The sequence below is a fragment of the Gorilla gorilla genome, chromosome X, assembly GCF_029281585.2.
Source record: "Gorilla gorilla gorilla isolate KB3781 chromosome X, NHGRI_mGorGor1-v2.1_pri, whole genome shotgun sequence".
In the NCBI taxonomy this organism is placed as follows: Eukaryota; Metazoa; Chordata; class Mammalia; order Primates; family Hominidae; genus Gorilla; species Gorilla gorilla.
Window position 1 is genome coordinate 97,946,499 of NC_073247.2, and position 9,571 is coordinate 97,956,069.

Below are 9,571 nucleotides of genomic sequence, written 5' to 3' on the forward strand. Positions count from 1 at the left end.
ACTCCAAGAGGGAATACTTCTGGGGAAACAGGAATTGAGGAATTACCTGATATGTTTGCTCATGTGGAAAATAGTATGGAAACAATGACGGAATGTTTGGGTACAATTAGTAGTAGGTTCATTAAAATCTCAAAGTATAAGGAAAAGAGTCAATTATTAATGCCTGGAAAAAGAAGAAATTATAAGGGAAAAGAAAAGCAATAACAGTATACTAGTCAGTTCAACTACAAACAAAATGTATATGGTCATACCAATGTAAACGCTGAGTTCAATTTTCCCTAAATTATGATAGAACTATGTTGAGAGCATGGGGAGGGGAAGTTTAGGAGCGGAAGTGTAAGAGGTCTAAATCCTTATCTACTATCATAGGAAGTCAAAAGGTAGAATTTAAGAGTGACTAATCACGAAATAGCAATATAAGCATATTGTTTAGAAAAGTGGAGGTAAATGCCAGTAGAGATAACTAAAACATTTGAAAGTTGTCTCCTTTGAGGAGCAAGTTTGGGAGTTTGGGAATAAATTGACCAAGAGAACTATTATTTACTGGTTGTCTTTTTAGCATTCTTTTTTTTTTTTTTTTTGAGAAGGAGTCTCTCACTCTCTCACTCAGGCTGGAGTGCAGCGACTAGATCTCAACTCAATGCAACCTCCGCCTCCTGGGTTCAAGCGATTGTCCTGCCTCAGCCTCCCGAGTAACTGAAATTACAGGTGCCCGCCACCATGCCCAACTAATTTTTTTGCATTTTTAGTAGAGACGAGGTTTCATCATGTTGGTCAGGCTGGTCAAACCCCTGACCTCAGGTGATCCGCCCTCCTTGGTCTCCCAAAGTGCTAGGATTACAGGTGTGATCCACTGCGCCTAGACCATTATTTGACTTTCTAAACCATATTCACTTTCTACTTAAAAAAATAAATTTACTTGAAATTAAAATGCAGATTCATGGGCCCATCCCTGGAGATTTGTACTTACTCAGTAGGGGAAGAATCTGCATTTTAAATTAACTTCCCAAATTTGAGAAACAAATCAGTGTAGTCCTTTTCTGTGCTTATTCTAAATATAATTTTTTCAAAGACACTTTTGGGGGTTTTAAATTTTTCTTCTAATTTTACTGTTCTCATTTCTTCCTTGGCTTCAAGCTTCTTGATAATGTATAAATAGGTATATATGTGCAATTTAAAAACATTTGTCCTTGAGTGTGTCTATTTTTCCATCTTTTATGTGCCTCCTTTTATAACATAAGCTCATTTGAGAAGTCCCTATAAGGTCACATCATCTTTAGATTCATTCTCCTTCTATTTTACTTGGGGATTATTTTTAGTTGTATAGTGAAAATTTTATTTTTGAGAACTTCCTACTTCTTAATACAAGCTTCTCTACTAGGGTCTCAGTCCACAGGTTCATAACAACATTTTCTCTGAACTTAATTGCCTCAGATTACTTAGACAGCAAGAGTTGCTTGATTTTAAATTTCTTGTCTTTGTCCTAAATTTAGGAAATGCCTCTCAGTCTAATTCTTGCCTTACGATGTCACAGGACACAATAATATAGTGTTTTACTGATTCTCTGGGGTGTTACAACTTTAAAGTTCTGACAAAGGAGAGTGCCCTCCAACAGGTTACTGTAGCCTAACCCGTGACCTACATGCTGATTTCAGAAAAGAAATGCTAAATCAATCTAAAACATTCATTTTAAATTGGAAGCAAAATATCTAGCTCAGAATTAAAGGAATTTACCTGAATATTTGGAAAAATATAAATCTTTTACTTAATGAATATTCTTTAAATTTCTACTGTAAAATTCTCACTGATCATTGTTGGACACACAAAAAGAAATATTTCATGTCTATCTAGCTAAAGGAAAATATTACTTCTGATGATTCCTGTTGCTCTATTAAGATTTTATTTGGTTAGTATATTTTATTATTTTTTGTAAATTCAAGATTCCTGTAACACAGATAAAGCAAAGGGCACACATGAAATCAAGCTGAGAAAATGTACTTCTGATGTTTGAGGTATTTTTGTTTTAGTTTAATCAATTTTATCATTTTTTAATGCTAAATCATCTTAAACATAAACTTTTTTTTTTTTTTGACAGTGTTTCACTCTATCACCCAGGATAGAGTGAAGTGGTGCAATCGTGACTCACTGCAACCTTCACCCAACGGGTTCAAGTGATTCTCCTGCCTCAGCCTCCCTAGTAGCTGGGACTATAGGTGCCCGTGACAACGCCCAGCTAACTTTTGTATTTTTAGTAGTATTTTTATTTTTAGTAGAGATGAGGTTTCTCCATGTTGGCTAGGCTGGCCTTGAACTCCTGACCTCAGGTGATCCACCTGTCTCAGCCTCCTGTAATCCTAACGGCCACATTTTTTGTTTTCCTAATATTGAAACAACTACATAATTTCTATCACATTATTCGTATACATTAAACCAATATTATATAATATGTATCTAAAGCATCAGCTGAATTAAATCTTTACTGTCCTATTATTATGACACAGTAACATTACTGTGACATTTCTTGAATTCAAGTCTGATATTAAATTATGAAAGATCTAAGCTTCAGAATTTTACTTTTGTTTCCTTTTCAAGCACAGATAGAGAAACTGTTATATCAAACACATTTTAATATGACCTCTATAACTTTTTAGAAGACATAGATTAATGAGATTTGGTTCCAGTGACTGTGGGAAATAAAAAGTCTTGCTAACCTGGAGACCCAGAGCTTACCCATTCATATTCGAGGGTTTTCCTTACTATCAACACCAAAAGAACTAGCTTAAGCCTCCCAGCAGTTCTTCAACTGGACGAACTGACTACATTGCCCATTTGGAGTGTTCAGTATCCACGGTGTATATTTTCATCCTGCTTCTGAGGAAAAAGTGAACCAATTCAAAACATTGTACATAATTCTTTGTACCTTAGAAGTCAGAAGAGATGATTTTTAAATAAATGCTATTTGACCCTAAATGGTAGTTCTTCATAAAATTTGGACATTTACGTGGAAGTTCCCATTTGCAGCCAGTAGGGCTGCATTTGATTCTTAAGACAATTCAACTAAAATTATGCAGTCTTCCTATGTTTCCTACTTTAAACAATAGGTCACTTTCCAGACTAAAGTTACTATGTGTGTGACCCTGAAAGATGATAGTAGGGCACTGTTTAAAGAAAACCAACTTTCTAACTTCTACACAGCTAACTGTACAGATATATTTAGCATAATTTAATACCATATATCTGAAAGAATTCCAAAATATGTTGACCAAATGTCAACATTTTTTCTTTTAAAGCAATATTTATGTAGTCATGAATGTAGGGAAATAATTTGTGACAACATCTCAGGAATGTGTACACACAGAAACTTCTCAAGCCAAGAGCTACAGATATAAGCATATTCTATAAAACAGCAAATTGTTATTGAAAACAATTGGTAAGCTAATAAAAAAGAAATTTTATTTTAGCATAGAATTTCAGTAAGTTCAAGGTGCAGAGGAATACATAATCTGTATAGTTTACATTTTCATCCCAAAGTAAAACATTAACATGCTGGAAAACTGGAAGAAGTCTGATTTATTTGAAAACACAAAAATAATTATGTTCATTTATAGTCAAACAATGGTGTGGCAGCTATATTGTGGACTAAAAGGTTCTTTCAGAATTTTATATTTATTTTATTATGTCTACTTTTTTTACTTTTCTAAATTTTGAGCAATATAGATTTCAAAAATAAAAGGATTGAATACTCTTACTTGTCACTAGATGGCGGTAACTCCAGGATGGGTCTCAGGAGGAAAAGCAGTAAAATGGAAATTTTTGCTTGTTTGCACCAAAGATAAAGATATGTAGTAACCTTGACTGAAATTTTGGTAGAGGTGGTAGAATGAGTATATTTGTGAGGAGTAGAGGACAGAGAGCTGTGTGTGTCTGACTTTTTCGTGTTGAGGACATGGTCCATTGCTTTCAAGAGAATTGAAATAAAATTAAAATCAAATGAGGAATGAGAAAAAGGTAAACATGTTATACGATAAAACACAGAACATTTTCATTTTCATATATTGCCCTTATATACAGACATTTACTATTTATAGTTCAAGCAGAATGATGTATGAGTCCTTGTTAATGGTGACTATAGCAGCTTTGGTTGATACAGAGCCACGACACATAATTTTAACATGAGAGCAGGTCACATCTTCCAAATGATGTTTTCTTTCTTTTCAGACATTTTTGACTCAAAATGCAACATTTGACTCTGTTTTAAGTTGAGAGATTGGATAAATTATTTGAAAATATACATCTTATTGAGTTTGAAATGAATTTTTGAGACACTGAGTAATGATGACTGGTATCAATGGAAATTTATACTTTGTATGAAAAGCCTTCCCAAGACAATAGAGACCAGTGTTGTTGGCCAGAGTAAAGGCCTCATATTGAGAGACTTTAGTGAATAGCTTGGTGAGCCACAGTTCATTCTTAGAACAAAACTTTTCAGAAGTTAGCATCCGAACAGGATACAAACATCAGTTTACATGAAAGGTATTTGGTTCTTTCATCAACCATCAGTTATCAGTGAAAAATTGCCTGTTGAAGCACTCAGATTTCTCTAGCTGTAAAATTACATTGAGACCTGACATCCTGACAGGTAGAAACAGTTGCATTGCATGAGGAATGTGACATGTTCAAAGAAAAAAGAAGTGATCAGGTTTCTTATTGGAGAAAATCAAAGGCTGATTAACCCTCACAGAGCAAGGTGAAACTTGTTGAAGGTCCTGAAAAAAGAAATACAATTTTGGACAGAGCAGAGCTTTGTATTCTTTTAAGCAACTGTTTTAGACAACTGCTGCTGTGTTTAAACCTGTCAGACTTTGCTATGAACTTGGAGAGAAGGGATGGAGATTCAAGTAGTGTTTTTTTTTATTTGTTATTGTGAAGTTAGAAGTTAATTTTCTAGATGAACTGAAGGGCTCACTCCTACTTCTCATCACTCTCTCACACTCCTACTCTCCAGCCATATTTACTATTATTTCCATGTCTCAGCGTCAAAGGCCATCCTTGCCCCAACTTTCTACTCCTTTCACCTGGATAACTTCAACTGATCCTTGATGGCTCAAGTGTCACCTATCTTGAGAAGCCTTCCCTGATTCTCCCTGTTAGGGTTGTCAGATTTAGCAAATTAGGATACAGGAAGCCCAGTTAAATTTGAATTTCAGATCAGCAACGAACAATCTTTTGTATAAGTATATTCTAAATATTGCATCTTGTATTTTTATTTGCTAAATGTGGCACCTTACCTCAGTTAAGAACTTTTTTGTCACTTCCAAAATACAGTGTCTCATTGACCATATCAAATAATTTCATGTGAGAATGTCTTCATTATTGCTTGCTTTGTATACTTACAAAATAAATGAATATGACTTTCATGAAAGGACTGATTACAAAATATAGTTAAATTAATACAAATTGGCTTTCAACATAAAATTCTCCAGTGTTTGACTTTTTTTGACCCAATTACACTATATTTACATGTTTACTCTCTGCAAAAGTGTGGTTGAGGAGTAGCCTATCATTGCTAATTGATAAGTATTCATTGTTTTAAAGCAATGTAACAAAAGAGATTCATAATTTATTTCCACAGAAAGGAAGAGTTTATGTCTACATATTGTTACTCATAATTGACAGTGGATTAAAATGTAGTAATTGGAGGAAATATAAATGACTTTATTAGATCTTTTTGAAGATACTGCCATAATCACCAATCACTGAAAACATTTCCAGTAACTCCCTATTTTACTTAATAAGGGATAGCCTATTTTTAAAACATTAAAAACAGATGTTACTGCATTATTTGACTGCTGATGTATGTAGTAGAAATGACACACTAATTAATTTAGTGCAGTATAAATATTCAGATTTTTTATGATGGCTGACAATAAAGTTATAAAAAAAGAAAACATTCAATTACAATCAGTAGCAGTTAATTATTTATTGATTTTACATTATGCACACATTAATACAATACAATACTCAATTATGCAGAAGATGGGATCATTTTCATGTTGATATGCAGCCATTTGAATTCATCCGTTTTATTTAAAAACAAAAAAATTAAGTTTGAGTATAAACTGTTGATCCACACTGAAATACAATCCTCTTGGGATATTAATATCACACTGATTTGAAGTCCTCTTTAAAAGACTGCCTAAGAAATATGAGCTTTTGAGCAAAATTGCATTAATTTAAATATGCTGTTTAATTATATATTTCTGAGGTGGCCAGTCGTTTTTTACTTCCTAGAACTGCACAGCTTTCAGCACTTAACCACATACTCTGTACAATGCTGATGAATGTCTCATATGTAGTAGGAACGCAACAAATATTTGCTGTCTAATTGTTGATCCTGAAAAACAAGACATTTTTATCAGGGAAATGTATTCTCTGGGTTTCTGGGGAAGGTAAGGTCACCTCTGCTTACAGCAGTCAGTGAAACTTGAAGGCATACTAAGTAACTAACTATTTTGGAAGATAGTTTTTTTTTTTTTTTTTTTTTTGAAACAGAGTCTACCTCTGTTGCCCAGACTGGAGTGCAGTGGCGCTATCTCGGCTCACTGCAACCTCCGCCTCCCAGGTTCAAGTGATTCTCCTGCTTCAGCCTCCCGAGTAGCTGGGATTACAGGCGCGTGCCACCACGCTAATTTTTTATGTTTTTAGTAGAGACGGGGTTTCACCATGTTAGCCAGGATGGTCTCTATCTCCTGACCTCGCGATCCGCCCGCCTCGGCCTCCCAAACTGCTGGGATTACAGGCATGAGCCACCAAGCCCGGCCAAAGATAGCTTTTGATAAGCTGAGAGAGAGAATTTTAGGCAGAGGGGATTCTAGGTAGAGAAACAGCACACACAAAGGCTTGGAAATGCAGGATTAGAGGACATAGACTGTAATAGTTTGACTGGAGTGAAGGTGATTTGTAGAACAGTAGTGAGAAGAAAGTATGATGATTCATTGGGGTCAGGCCTGGGAGCAGGCTGGAGTAAGGATGTTGGTCTAGAAGCACGATGTCAGTCTAGAAGCAGGATGTCTCAGAAAGAAAACACATTCCTTAACTTAGCATCACTACTTTAGATAGTGCCTTCCCATAGGCCCCACGTAGTGCCCTGGCTTGGTATCTGGCTCAACTCAGTATTGTATAGATGAATCAATTTTTAAACACAAATCATTCTATTCAGTGTAGGTCAGTGGAGGTGACAAGGGACGTATTTCTTAAAATGTAAGACACTACTTCTCCTACCTTGAAGGCTTCCACTAAACTGGATTTGATTTCAATAATATTAGGAAAGCCAAAGCTGCAGTCAAATTGCTTTCAATACCATCATCCAAACTCCATACCATAACCCATACCAAAACCATGGTTTTCTTTTTGGTTCTGAGAGGAAGTTATCTTCTTAATCACTTTTAGAAAGAGAAAATGAATGGTCTAAGTGTAGGCAAAGAAGAAATTAGCATTCTAGTTGGCAAAAGGAGGGGGCTCACTTTCTTATCTTTTTCTCTACTTGTTTTTGGGAGTATAAAATTCACCTAATTGTAAAGGTGCAAAGATCAGCTTTCCATTATTTAAACCACCTTCTTTCTGGAGTCCTATTTCCCGTTAATTGTCCTACTTCTCTTACAATCTATTATAAATTACTATACCCAGAAACATGTGCTGTATATAATTTACAGAAAATTCTAGTGAAGAATATACTACAATTTATGTAATTTATATATACCAGGCTCTCCTTGGCTTTCTAATCCACTCTCAATATTATCTGTTCTACTTCTTCAGCACCTGGGCAAGTTAAGACATTAAACAATATTCCATGTGCTACATTTAACTTTGAAATTTATTGAATATTGAATTCTTTTATAGACCAGGCATATGTATTGCTTTTTTGCGTCTTCAAGTAGATTTATACACTTGATGGAGATGACTGGAATATTGGAACTGGGTAGAGGAGAAGCAGAATTTTAGGTAAAAGCTCTCTCTGACAAATAATTCTCCTATCTCTATTGCCTGTTTCGCTAGGGGTCTCCAGGTGGCTGTTGGGTTAAATTTGTTTGTGAGAACAAATAGTGGATAGGAACCGGGGAAAACTAATGTGTGGGTGGAATTTCACAGACAAAATTGATCATTCTGTTATGTCTATAAAATCAGCACTATTCTGGAATACAGACAGTGTGGAGTAGTACAGTACAAACTAAGGCTCCCTGTTTATTTTCATGCATAGGACCAATTAAAACCAAGTAGTTGAAGGGTAGATGAACAAGATGAGACCTAGTCAACAAGCAAGTGCTCAGGTGATGGATCTACGTAGGCCTCCTTTTTGATATAATGTGTTCCTGGAGAAGATATTTTTAAAAATTCTTTACCATAAATTAAAAGCCAAGCAACATGTTTATTTTATCCTGAATATGTATGCAGTGATACTATCATGTCTTCTGATATCACTGGAAATCGTCGATATGTGATAAAGTAGGTAAGGAGTGAAGTTAAGTAAGTCCTTCTTCAATCATGAAGGTAAAGTTCCTCAAAATTTCTAATAGGAGAAGTCATTTGCGAGAAACTTACAGTTTTAGGGATCCAGATTTGGAAGGATTGAGCCCATGAGTGTACCTACGAAGCCGTTATCTTTTTTTTTAAATGCCGTAAACTGAGACAATGACTCTGGCACATTAACAGACTTACCATGGCTTTTCCCCAACGTTTTAAATGACCAACACGGAGAACTGTACAATCAGTGTTTATTTGTCATACTTTGTCATGAGAAACTGCTCAGGATTTCCTTCTTTCTCCCCTCTCCTTTTCAAGGACAGGCTTATCACCTTGTTTCACTTTAATGCTGGTGGTATGCACATTAGTAGGTGGTAGCAGTGCTCCTCTGTGTCTAGTCCACCATTCAAATACTCAAGACCTTTCATGTGTTATGACACAGAGTTGTTCTCTCAAGCCAAAGATCCCAGAGAGGCATAGATCCCTGGAAGTTAAAGATGAAACAATGTTTGCGCTAATTTTTTTAAAGTGATCCTATTTAGCTGTTATGAAACATGTTTGTCAGATATTCTTGCCAGCATCTTGGTTCTCTCTCTACTCCCAGACATCTGAATATGATTCTAAGGCCTGGGCTACTTTCCCTCTACTTCTTGTATCTCCCCAAGCCTGCATTGCAGAAATGTATACGCTGGCTTTTCCCTCCTACCCTCTTCCCTTTTCTACTACTACTTGTCAGCATCCTCCTTCCTTTTATAATTATTTCCAGTTGACAGAGTTACAATTTGTATATACTGAAACTAAAATTTGAAAAACCCATTGAAAGCTAAGTGATACTAGTTAACAGGAATAGCCCTTATCCTGCGACAGGTACTATTTTAAGCAATTTACATATGTTTGGCTGTATACATTTACTCTTGCAATCTCACAGAACCCTATGAGGAAGATACTATTATTATTTATTCCAATTTTATAGATCAGAAAACTGAGGCATGAAGAGGTTAAATATTTTGCCCAAGATCACCCAGGTGATAAACTGGGGAGACAGACTTTG